A 10,335-nucleotide genomic window follows, 5' to 3' on the forward strand; every position below is an offset into this window, starting at 1 on the left:
TACCTGGCTTGGATTTTCTGGGGCATGAAACCAGAAAATTGGTCAAGTCTGTTAGATGCCACTCCTTGGCTCAGTGTCACCCTTATGAAAACCACATGGCTTGACTAAATGGCATCATTCCCAAAGGAAAATCAGGATGTTGCCATTAGAAGAATGGGAATTGATATGGGACCGACACAGATGACTGTTCACAATGCCTGCCATCCTAACAAGGGAGTGGAAGGCCATGGTATTCTTTGTCATTGCCCTGATTGCAGGCACTTATGTTGCTTCCAGAGAAGAACCTGATATTCCAGGTTCAAATCCCACATCTGCCTCTCTATAGCCATGACCATTGGGCAAATGCTTTAGCCTAACTTTGCCTCAGTTTCCTCATCTGTAAGGTGGTGATAACAATAGTACTTATGCCTAAGGCATTTATGAGAATTAAAGAAGATAATAGTATATGCAAAGGATTTATATCAGCGCCTGGCACATATTAAGCATCCAGTACCTGTTAGCTATTACTATTCATTATTATAACTAGCATTGCTAAGAAAAATAAACATTTAATTTGGAAAAGTATTTTTACTTTCTATGTATTTCCTTAGAATACATTCCTGTATGAGCAAAGGTCCAGCTGTGTTTATAGCTCTTGTCTACTGACTGAGAACTCTCAGCAGCACTGAGTCAGGTTATAGTATCACAACAAAGTGCTTGTGCTGGTACAGTTCAAGTGATCCCACATCCTTACCAGACAGGGTCTGGCCTGGAGGGGATCTGCCTAAGACAGGCTGGTAGTGTGTGGGTTCTTGACTTCATGAATGGAAGATTTCACAACAGGAGGCCAGGTGACTTTTTAAAAATATATTTTATTGATTATGCTATTACAGTTGTCCCATTTTCCCCCTTCACTTCCCTCCTACCTCCCCACCCCTCCCACCCACATCCCCCCTCTTTAGTTCATATCCATGTGTCATAAGTTCTTTAGCTTCTACATTTCCCCATACTATTCTTGCCCTCCCCCTGTCTATTTTCTACCTGTTGTCTATGCTACTTATTCTCTACATCTTTTCCCCCGCTTTCCTCCTCCCACTCCCTGTTGTTAACCCTCCATGTGATCTCCATTTCTGTGGTTCTGTTCCTGTTCTATTTGTTTGCTTAGTTTGCTTTTGTTTTAGGTATGGTTGTTGCTAACTGTGAATTTGATGTCTGTTTTTTACTGTTCATATTTTTTATCTTCTTTTTCTTAGATAAGTCCCTTTAACATTTCATATAATAAGGGCTTGGTGATGATGAACTCCTTTAACTTGACCTTATCTGGGAAGCACTTTATTTGCCCTTTCATTCTAAATGAAAGCCTTGCTGGATAGAGCAATCTTGGATATAGGTCCTTGCCTTTCATGACTTGGAATACTTCTTTCCAGCCCCTTCTTGCCTGCAAGGCCTCTTTTGAGAAATCAGCTGACATTCTGATGGGAACTCCTTTGTAGGTAACTGTCCCCTTATCTCTTGCTGCTTCTAGGATTCTATCCTTCATTTTTATCTTGGGTAATGTAATTATGATGTGCTTTGGTGTGTTCCTCCTTGGGTCCAACCTCTTTGGGACTCTCTGAGCTTCCTGGACTTCCTGGAAGTCTATTTCCCTTGCCAGATTGGTGAAGTCCTCCTTTATTATTTGTTCAAATAGCTTTTCTGGTTGTTGTTTTTCCTCTTCCCCTTCTGGCACTCTTATGATTCGGACGCTGGAACATTTAAAGATGTCCTGGAGGTTCCTAAGCCTCTCCTCATTTTTTTGAATTCTTGTTTCTTCATTTTTTTCTGTTTGGTTGTTCCTTTCTTACTTCTGGTCCCTTCCATTGGTTTGAAACCCAGTTTTCTTTCCATCACTATTGGTTCCCTGTACATTTTCCTTCATTTCTCTTATCGTAGCCTGTATTTGTTCATCTAATTTATGACCAAATTCAACCAATTCTGTGAGCATCCTGATCACCAGTGCTTTGAACTGTGCATCTGATAGGTTGGCTATCTCTCATTTGCTTACAAGTACTGGCTGAGGGGCTGTTAATTCTGTTTGAGCCCTCTCCCTCCCCCGCCCCCACCCTTTGGTCTGGTTGCACCTGTTACATATGAGGGGCGGAGCCTTAGGAGTTCACCAGGACAGGGCACCTCAGTCACTGGGTTGTGATGTTGAATGTGGGGGCAGGGTCTGAGAAGAAACAATGGTGCCTGCTCCGCTCTCTCTAGGACTTCAGTCCCCTTTGCTGCTTCCCACAAGCAGATTGGGCCCCTCTGGTGCTGGCTCCCAGGTGGGTGGGCTTGTGTACTTTCTCGGACTCTGTGGGTTTCCCCAAGGAGCCTCCTGTGAGGCTGAGAGAATCTCCTGGCCTCAACCCCCACAGGCGTTTTCAATCGGTGCCTTTAGGCTTTGTTTCCCGGTGCTGCGTTTCTGGGTTGTGCTGTCTGTGTTGCTGCTGTTTTCGCCCAGTTTATCTGCGCGCAAATGCGTGACTTTGGACAGCCAGTTGCCTTGTGCGCCTCGCTGGGTCTGCTAGTTTCCTCCCTGCGTCCAGGATCTGCCACCTGTTTGTCAGCTGCCCCTGTGCTTCTGTGGTCTGCCAACTGCCGCCTGCACCCTGTGTTCCCATGTCTGCCAGCCACCGCTTCCTCCTGCCAGGACCCCTCGACCCCTCTCCATAGGCCTCCAACTCTGCCCCTCCGTACTGGTCTGGATGAATGGCTGTCAGACTTCCGTTGGGTTCTTTTCTCTCTGTTCTGGTTGTTTTTTGTTTCTAAATTTTTGTTGTCCTTAGTTTTGGTTGTGGGAGGAGGCACAGTGTGTCTACCTACGCCTCCATCTTGGCCGGAGGAGGCCAGGTGATTTTGAGAGTACGTTTATTAAAGCTGGGGACAAGGAAACAAAGGGAGGACTTATGGTAGAAGCAGTGACAGGAGAGCCTAGGCGGTGCTCGGCTTTGGCTCCCTAGAAACGTCACAGGAGAGAAGTGAGCCAAGGTGGGGCTGCTGTGAGCTCACTGGGAAGTCAGAGAAAAAGAGGGCCTTGGAGACAGGATCAGGGGGTTAGCCTGGGGTGAAGTGCCACTGCCTGCTACTCCCTCATTGCAAGTTTCACTGGGACCCTTAGGGTTTAGGAGGGAGTAAAATATTCATGCCTGAGAAGGAGCATGGGCATGTGTGCTTTTGTGTGAGCCTGCACTGAGACTTTGTCCTGAGAGCTTTTTATCTTTCTTTATCCTGTGGACAAGAATCTTAGGAGAGGGCTTCAGCTGACTATTATCAGCTTTCCAGGTGCTTTTTAAATATGCCGATGTATCAAAATGAGTGTATGGGGGGAATATTCTTTGGTCTGCTTTACTGTTTTACTTTTATCTTGGGTCTGTCTGTCTTTTAAATGGAGTTTTTGTTATTTGTTCCCCTGATTTCATGCTTTTGAGTTTAACTGGTACAAATGGCATTAACGGGGTCTCTGCTCTCTATTTTCCAGACCAGAGAGATTTAAACTACATATTCTTTAGTTAGAGAGGACAGGTATAAACCATTTGCTCTCCATTGTCCTTGGGTAGGGAAGATAAGGTCCTGCGATTCACCAGCTGGCTGTAAAGTTGTTCAAATTGTTTGGCCTTAATTTTCTTGTCTGTTTCTCCATTCCACTTGCCCAGGACTTTTCCTAGCTTCTTACTATCCTGTCACAACATTATCTAGTCTTGTTTGGAGCAACACTTTCCTTTAAGGGCAAAACACAATAACCAGTGCACACTTCCAACAGATGCAGGCTTCCTGGAGTGGTCTGGGCATTTCCACAGTCCCTACATTGTCCCACCACTGACCTCCTCATGGCCATTTCAGTCCTACATCCCCTTGTTGCCACTGTTTCCTGGGGCTCCTGTGCTCCCTCCTGAGACCTGTGCCTCTTTCCCTCTCCCACGCTCCAGAGCTGCCAGGTACTACTCCAAAATTCCTGACACCTTTCTTACATTGAGAATCATGAGTCTCTTTATCTCTCTTTTTCTACCAGGCTTCACCCCAACTAGGCTCTGGGAGCCAAATGCATTACCAGGGAGAATTTTCTGAACTACAACTGTCCTGTGCTCCTAAGGAAATTGGAACCAGTGCCTTAAAACACAGATATGGCTGTAGTCATTTTTTTTCTTTTAACAGCAATTTCCACTGCCCTCCTATTGCTGAATGTGTTTTCATTTTAAGTTTTTCAGCACAGATTTTAAAAGTCATCAAAGTAACAGGCTGTTAGGTACTATGGGAACTTTGGTCCCAGCCCTCAAAGTGCTAACAGTCTTGTTTGGAAGGCAGAATTAGTATCTTTGGCACATTTGAAGCCAAACTGTCTCAGGGAAATTGGACTTTGGGAAACTGGGAAGGCAGTGAGGATTCCCCCCTTGAATTTGCCAATCCCCTCACCCCCACCTGGGAAAGGGTAGGGTCTGCTGCCTGGCTAGAGAATCCACCCCTCTGACATTTAGTCTGTGACTTCACAGACCGTGCAGTGTGGTGTCTGCTTCCTGCCTCAAGGGGTTCTGAGGTCCAGCAGCTCCACAAGGACTAGAACAGGAGGCTCTAAAGTCTGGTACTGCACCCTTTCTGCCTGCCACACACACTGTGGCTGCAGCCCACTGAATACAAGGGAGAACGCAGTGAGTTCTTGCTGCCTGAAGGCATCCCTAGTCATCAGTGGAGAAAAGAGAGGGCAGTCTAGGGAATTTTTCCAGTACCGCCTGTCCCTCCTGCCTCTCCTCCCCAAACCACAAACTCCATCAAGAGTCGGGGAATGGTTCCTGCAGGCATAGAAGCAGAGGAGAAACCAGGAAGTGGGCAGTAAGGTCTAGTCAGTCAGATGTCCACCCTCCTTTCCACCTGGTGCCCATGGGGATACATATTTATGCATAGGGATGCTGCAGCCTTGCTGAGAGTCTTGCTGAGATCCAGGCCAGGTTGGAAGGGTGCAGACCTTACCTCTCCAACAACTATTTTGGGAGCACTACCCAAAAGAGGACAACTGTAAAAGACTGGTCTGTCCATGCTTTCATGGAGTGCACAGTCTAGTGAGGGAGCCAGACTCTACCCAGATGATCCTAGTGCTTGAAACATGTACAAGAAGGATGTGCTTGTTTCTTCTAATAGATAAAATGCCAGAGATGTTTTAAAAGCCAGGAGGAATATAGGGCACAGAACAGGGCATCCAATTCCACCTAAGGGGCCATGGAGGGCTTCCTTCATCAAGGGACAGTGAAGGTGGCATGTAAAGGGTAGTGAAGTGGGGTGAGCACTCCTACCAGAGCGAGCAGCCCAGTAGGGGCCCTGCACCAGGACAGGTGTGGGTCCTTGGCAGGGGTGGGAAGAAGTCAGGTATGGCTGGGAAATAGGCACAGAGCATCCAGAGCCTGGATAAGAGGTAGGGTCACATGCTGCACCTCACAGATCCACTCAAGGATTCTGGACATGTCCTAAGAGCATGAGAAGCCTCTGAAGAATTAATAAGCCTCAAGAGTGTGTGTGCACACACACACCTAAAGATTACTCTAAGAATTTGTAAAAATGGGTTGTGAGGGACAAAAGTACATGAGGGAAAATTAGAAGGTTGTTGCAATAATCCAGGCAAAAAAGAGATGGTACTTCAGACTAGCATGGTAGAATTTTAGATGAAATAGTGGGCCAATTAAACACTGGTAGGAAGTAGACTGAACAAGATGAGAAGCTTGGTTGGATGTGAGTTATGGTGAGTCCCAGGTTTTGGGCCTGAGGATCCGATGAACATTCCTGTCACTTAGTGACTAAGGCAGGGGTGTCAAACTCATTTTCACCAGGGGCCACATCAGCCTTGCAGTTGCCTTCAAAGGGACAAAAAGAATTTTAGGACTGTGTAAATGTAACTACTCCTTAACTGTTAAGGAGCTGAAATTACATTCAGCCCTTTGAAGGCAACCATGAGGCTGATGTGGCTCCCGGTGAAAATAAGTTTGACACCCCTGGACTAAGGGATGCTGATGGAGGTGTGGGGGAGGACGGGTAGACCCAACTGATGATACGAGTCTCAAGTGCTTGGAAGATAGTTGAGTTGAATTCTCCAGGGAGCAGAAACTTTGAGGGACTCCAGAGATAGAATCTAAATGGGCAACGGCAGCCCAGAGAACATTTAAGAAATACTGCCCCAAAAGAAAGCAGACAAAGTGATAATACAAAAAAGATGGCTAGCTTTGGACTCTTATTGGCAAGAGCAAGGCCAGAATGAGCTGGTGAGCTGGTGCCTCCTTGTTTGCCTGGACTCTGCTCCAGGGCAAGGTAGGAAACATGGTACTATGCAGATGGAACAAGGAGTTTAATGAGCAGTCACAAATGCAAGAATTGTATGGAGATACTGAGGATGATGACACCCAAGAGAATCCCAGAGAAACCAATATTTCTGGCAGCAGCTGGCTGACATCTCTGACCAAGAAGGCTTGGTTTGCCCATGATCACGGAGGATTCCATCACTAAATATCAGGCTAATTATGGTTTCTCAGTAATGGCATATCTGACTACTGAAAACATACAACATGGTGCTAGAAATCCTGAGAAACCTCTGCAAAGGAAAAAAAAAACACCCCAAAGTCTCTGATCTCAAAAAGAGGGTAGAAAAAAAGGAAGGCTTCATGTTGAAGACAGAATATAAATGTACATGTGACTGGTTTGCCTCCAGACATTATAGTGGAAGCATTTATATACCTTCTCTCTAAACTGGGCATGATTGTGAGAGATCCTTAGACCAAATTTAAGGTCCAGCTTTACAAAGATAACCAAGTCCATCTCAAAGGGGATGGACTTTGGAGTTATTTTAAGAGGGAATCTGGATTTTGCATGAATAGTTTTGAATAAAGGTAAAATTAGAAGCTAGAAATTGCATGTTGAGGTACCCGGTCAAATTTCAACAGAAGGGGAATATGAGGCTTCAGAAACGAAGAGGGACAGGTACCACAGGAGGCAGCTTCCTCTGCAATGAAAGCAGCTGGACTGCTGGACCATCCTGAATGCACCATGAGTGAGTTGTCATCATCAAAGGTATGTCATCCTATGGCTTTCAATGATGGTCCATTAGTGCTGAATGAGGTCAGAGAAAACTTTTAAGGAGAATATTCAAAGTTTAGGCCAATTACAATAGCCAAGATTTGGAAGCAGCCCAAGTGTCCATCAGTAGATGAGTGGATAAAACTATGGTACATTTACACAATGGAACACTACTTGGTCATAAAAAAAAAATAAAATGTTACCCTTTGTGGCAGCATGGATGGACCTGGAGAATATTATGCTAAGTGAAATAAGCCAGCCAGAGAAAGACAAATACCATATGCTTTCACTTACATGTGGAATCTAATGAACTAACAAGCAAAATAAAGACAGGTTCATAGAGAGAGAGAGTAGGCTGACAGCTTGGGGCTGGGGCATTATGGGGTGGAGGAATTCAGGGGAAAAAGAGAAAGGATTCAAGGGCATGGACAACAGTGTAGTGATTGGGGGGTGGGGTGGAGGTGGAAGAGAGTATAGGGGGGAAATGGTAATGGAAAAATATAATAAAAATAATTTTTAAAAATAATTTGGGCCAATTAGGAAGTCCCTTCTCTTTGACACACACCCAGATGGTGTAACCTCTGTGTCCCTGAGGAAGCCGATCACTGTATTCAAACCCTCAGTTGAAGGTGATGGGATGGCTGTCAAATCCTTGTCCAAGCATGAGATGGGTACAGGTGACCAGGCTGAGGATACCCCAGGAGAAAGGAAAGAAAGGCTGAAAGAATGGGAAACTTTCTTGAATGTCCCAAGGCCAAAAGAGCCAGGTGTTCTGTGTTCAAACTGCACATCTGCTTTAAAGAGCAGGGTCTTCTACAGTAGGGCATTTCCACAGCACTCTAGCACATCAAGGATGAATGTTCAAGAAGCCACAACTAACATGGTATGTAAAGAAACTATACACTAGTCAGTAGCAAAGAACATTCCCACAACCGAGATGGCAGAAAGGACCAGTCTGACAAATATGATTGTCAAAGGAGCCAAAAAGACAAGAAAAATAGCATAATAAGAAAATGTTATGTGGAAGTAGATCATGTTGAATTCTATAAATATTTGATTAAATCTGCTTTCCCCTTTAGAGTTGGACTGTTGCAGTAGTGCGCACTCTCTAAGCTGCATTTTCATTTCCTATTTTGTGTAGGGAAGTGCCTTTGTAATTCCCTTTATTGCCTTGATGTTTTCACCCAGTTGTTGAGTTTGATATATGATGCAGACAGTTCTTGTATTTTATTATTTTTGAGCTGTACAGTTTGTACACATCCTAAAAATATTTTAATGATTTTGGCATGGTGCCCATGTTGGTTAAATTTGCATAAGGCACTAATTCAGTTTTTGTATTTTAAGTGTATGTTTATGGTTTATATACCGAATTTAGCATGGCTGGGCTTTTCTTAATAGAATGGTAAAGACTTTGAGAATGGATCTTGAGTACCGATTACAGGAGAGTTATGTGTTTTCAATGTACATGAAGGCAGCAATTAATTTTAAGATTACCTGCTTGTCCACTTGTACTATCTTGGAAGGCTCGTTAATATGTTACACTTAATATTCTCCACAGTTAACATTTGACTTTATGAGAAGTGAGTTTCTGATGCACAGGTTTAAATTAGGCTGTGATTTGATTGAAAGTCCTTTTGGCATTTTACCTCAAAGGGACACTGTTAGAATGCCTAAAATTCAGTTTTTTTTAATTTGAAAAAAATACATAACAGTACACCCGAAAATAATATAATAATGCATGTCAACTGTAATTGAAAAATAAAAGATTTAAAAATGGAGAAAAAAAATACATGATAAAATCTTTTTCTTGAATTTCTGATTTTAAAGTACTATATGAAAGGGGAAAATGAATGTCTCGACAAGCATTCTAGCAGCAACACTGTACTCATGTGGAACTGAGCAGGTGGGGCAGATGAACAGAGACATGGATTAGATTCATACCTCAAGCTTCCAAAGCATTTTTACAAATGGAAAATATTTCAATTATGAAAGTTTGATGTAGTGTTCTTTTCTAAAAACTCAAACGTTTGTATTGATAATGAAGATTGCTGAGTTTTAAAACTTAATCTAGAACAGAGGCATATTAAAAGGAATTCTATGCTGCATTATTTATTATTGGAAAGTTACTTGATTGATTTTATGATATATTCTGACTTTAGAAAATGATCGTGAGTGTGGAATAAATACTGGATTAAATCTTTTCAAAATAAACTGTAGATGAAAAGATACTTGAAAAGACAGAAGATGGGGGATATTTTGAAAAAGAGGCTTAGGAAAAAGGTGCTAAAGAACATGGCCCTAAAAGACAATGTGAATAAGGAAGTTCCTAAAGTCTGCAGAGAATGGTCTGAAGGCCAGCCTGAAAAGAGCCTCAAAAGAGGTGATGGCAAGAAAAGCTCTGCAAAAGGTTTGAAGGTGACCCCGAAAAGGAACCTGAAGAGAGAATGGCCCCATAAAGGGTCTGAGGAAGATGTCTTGGGAAAAGAATCTGAAGACTGCTTTGAAAAACAGTTCGAAGATGGTTCCAAAAATTATTAGAAGAAAATGGTGTTGAAAAAATGTTAGGAGAAATGACCCTGAAAAATTAGAATTTGAAGATGATGGGTCTGATCGAGTGATGAGGAAGCTCTGCGAGTGTGAAGATTCAGATGCAAAGGAAGAAGATGAATGTGAAAAAGTATTCAATTATGCATCAGATGGAAAAGAGGAGAACACTCAGATGGGGAAGGGCTGATGATGCCTAGGAGGAGGAGGGAGACGACACAGGTGAAAAGTGTTGGAAGATGAAGATTCCAACAAGATGGTGTTTGATGAAAAGAATCCAGTGAGAAGCAGATGCTGTGTCTGGTGTGAAGGAACCTGCAGTGGGTGAAGGACCCCTGTCCATAAGTGGCGGCTTTATCCTCAGTAGTGATGATGAGGAGGAGGAGGAGGAAGAGAAGATTTAATATCTTAAACTTGTTTTTATCTTAAACTTGCCTACCTGCACCCACACTGTGGGGTAATTATTAGAAATGTTACATGAACACATACATCATGATATTGTAGGATGCCATTGGACTACTGTTTTTTATTGTAATCAGCACTCAATGATTTTAAATATATTTTAAATGGCTGTTCATTTAAAACTCCATAGTCATAATGCAAGTTAAAAAAATGATGTAAAAATAAGTCTATAGCACTAAAACACTAGCTATGAAAAGATTAATCTTTCCTATAAAAAAATAGAAACTCAAGTTATGAAATAAAACACAAACTATCAAATGCAGCTTCTTAATG

At 43.0% G+C, this 10,335-nt stretch overlaps 1 pseudogene; it reads left to right on the forward strand.

Annotated features, from left to right (window-relative positions):
* The first annotated feature begins 6,303 nt into the window (after positions 1–6,303).
* On the forward strand, positions 6,304–9,790 carry LOC123820740 (annotated as a pseudogene).
* The last annotated feature ends 545 nt before the right edge of the window (positions 9,791–10,335 follow it).

This window comes from Phyllostomus hastatus, unplaced genomic scaffold (assembly GCF_019186645.2).
Source record: "Phyllostomus hastatus isolate PE091 unplaced genomic scaffold, TTU_PhHast_1.1 phas_contig_37, whole genome shotgun sequence".
NCBI classification, from domain to species: domain Eukaryota; kingdom Metazoa; phylum Chordata; class Mammalia; order Chiroptera; family Phyllostomidae; genus Phyllostomus; species Phyllostomus hastatus.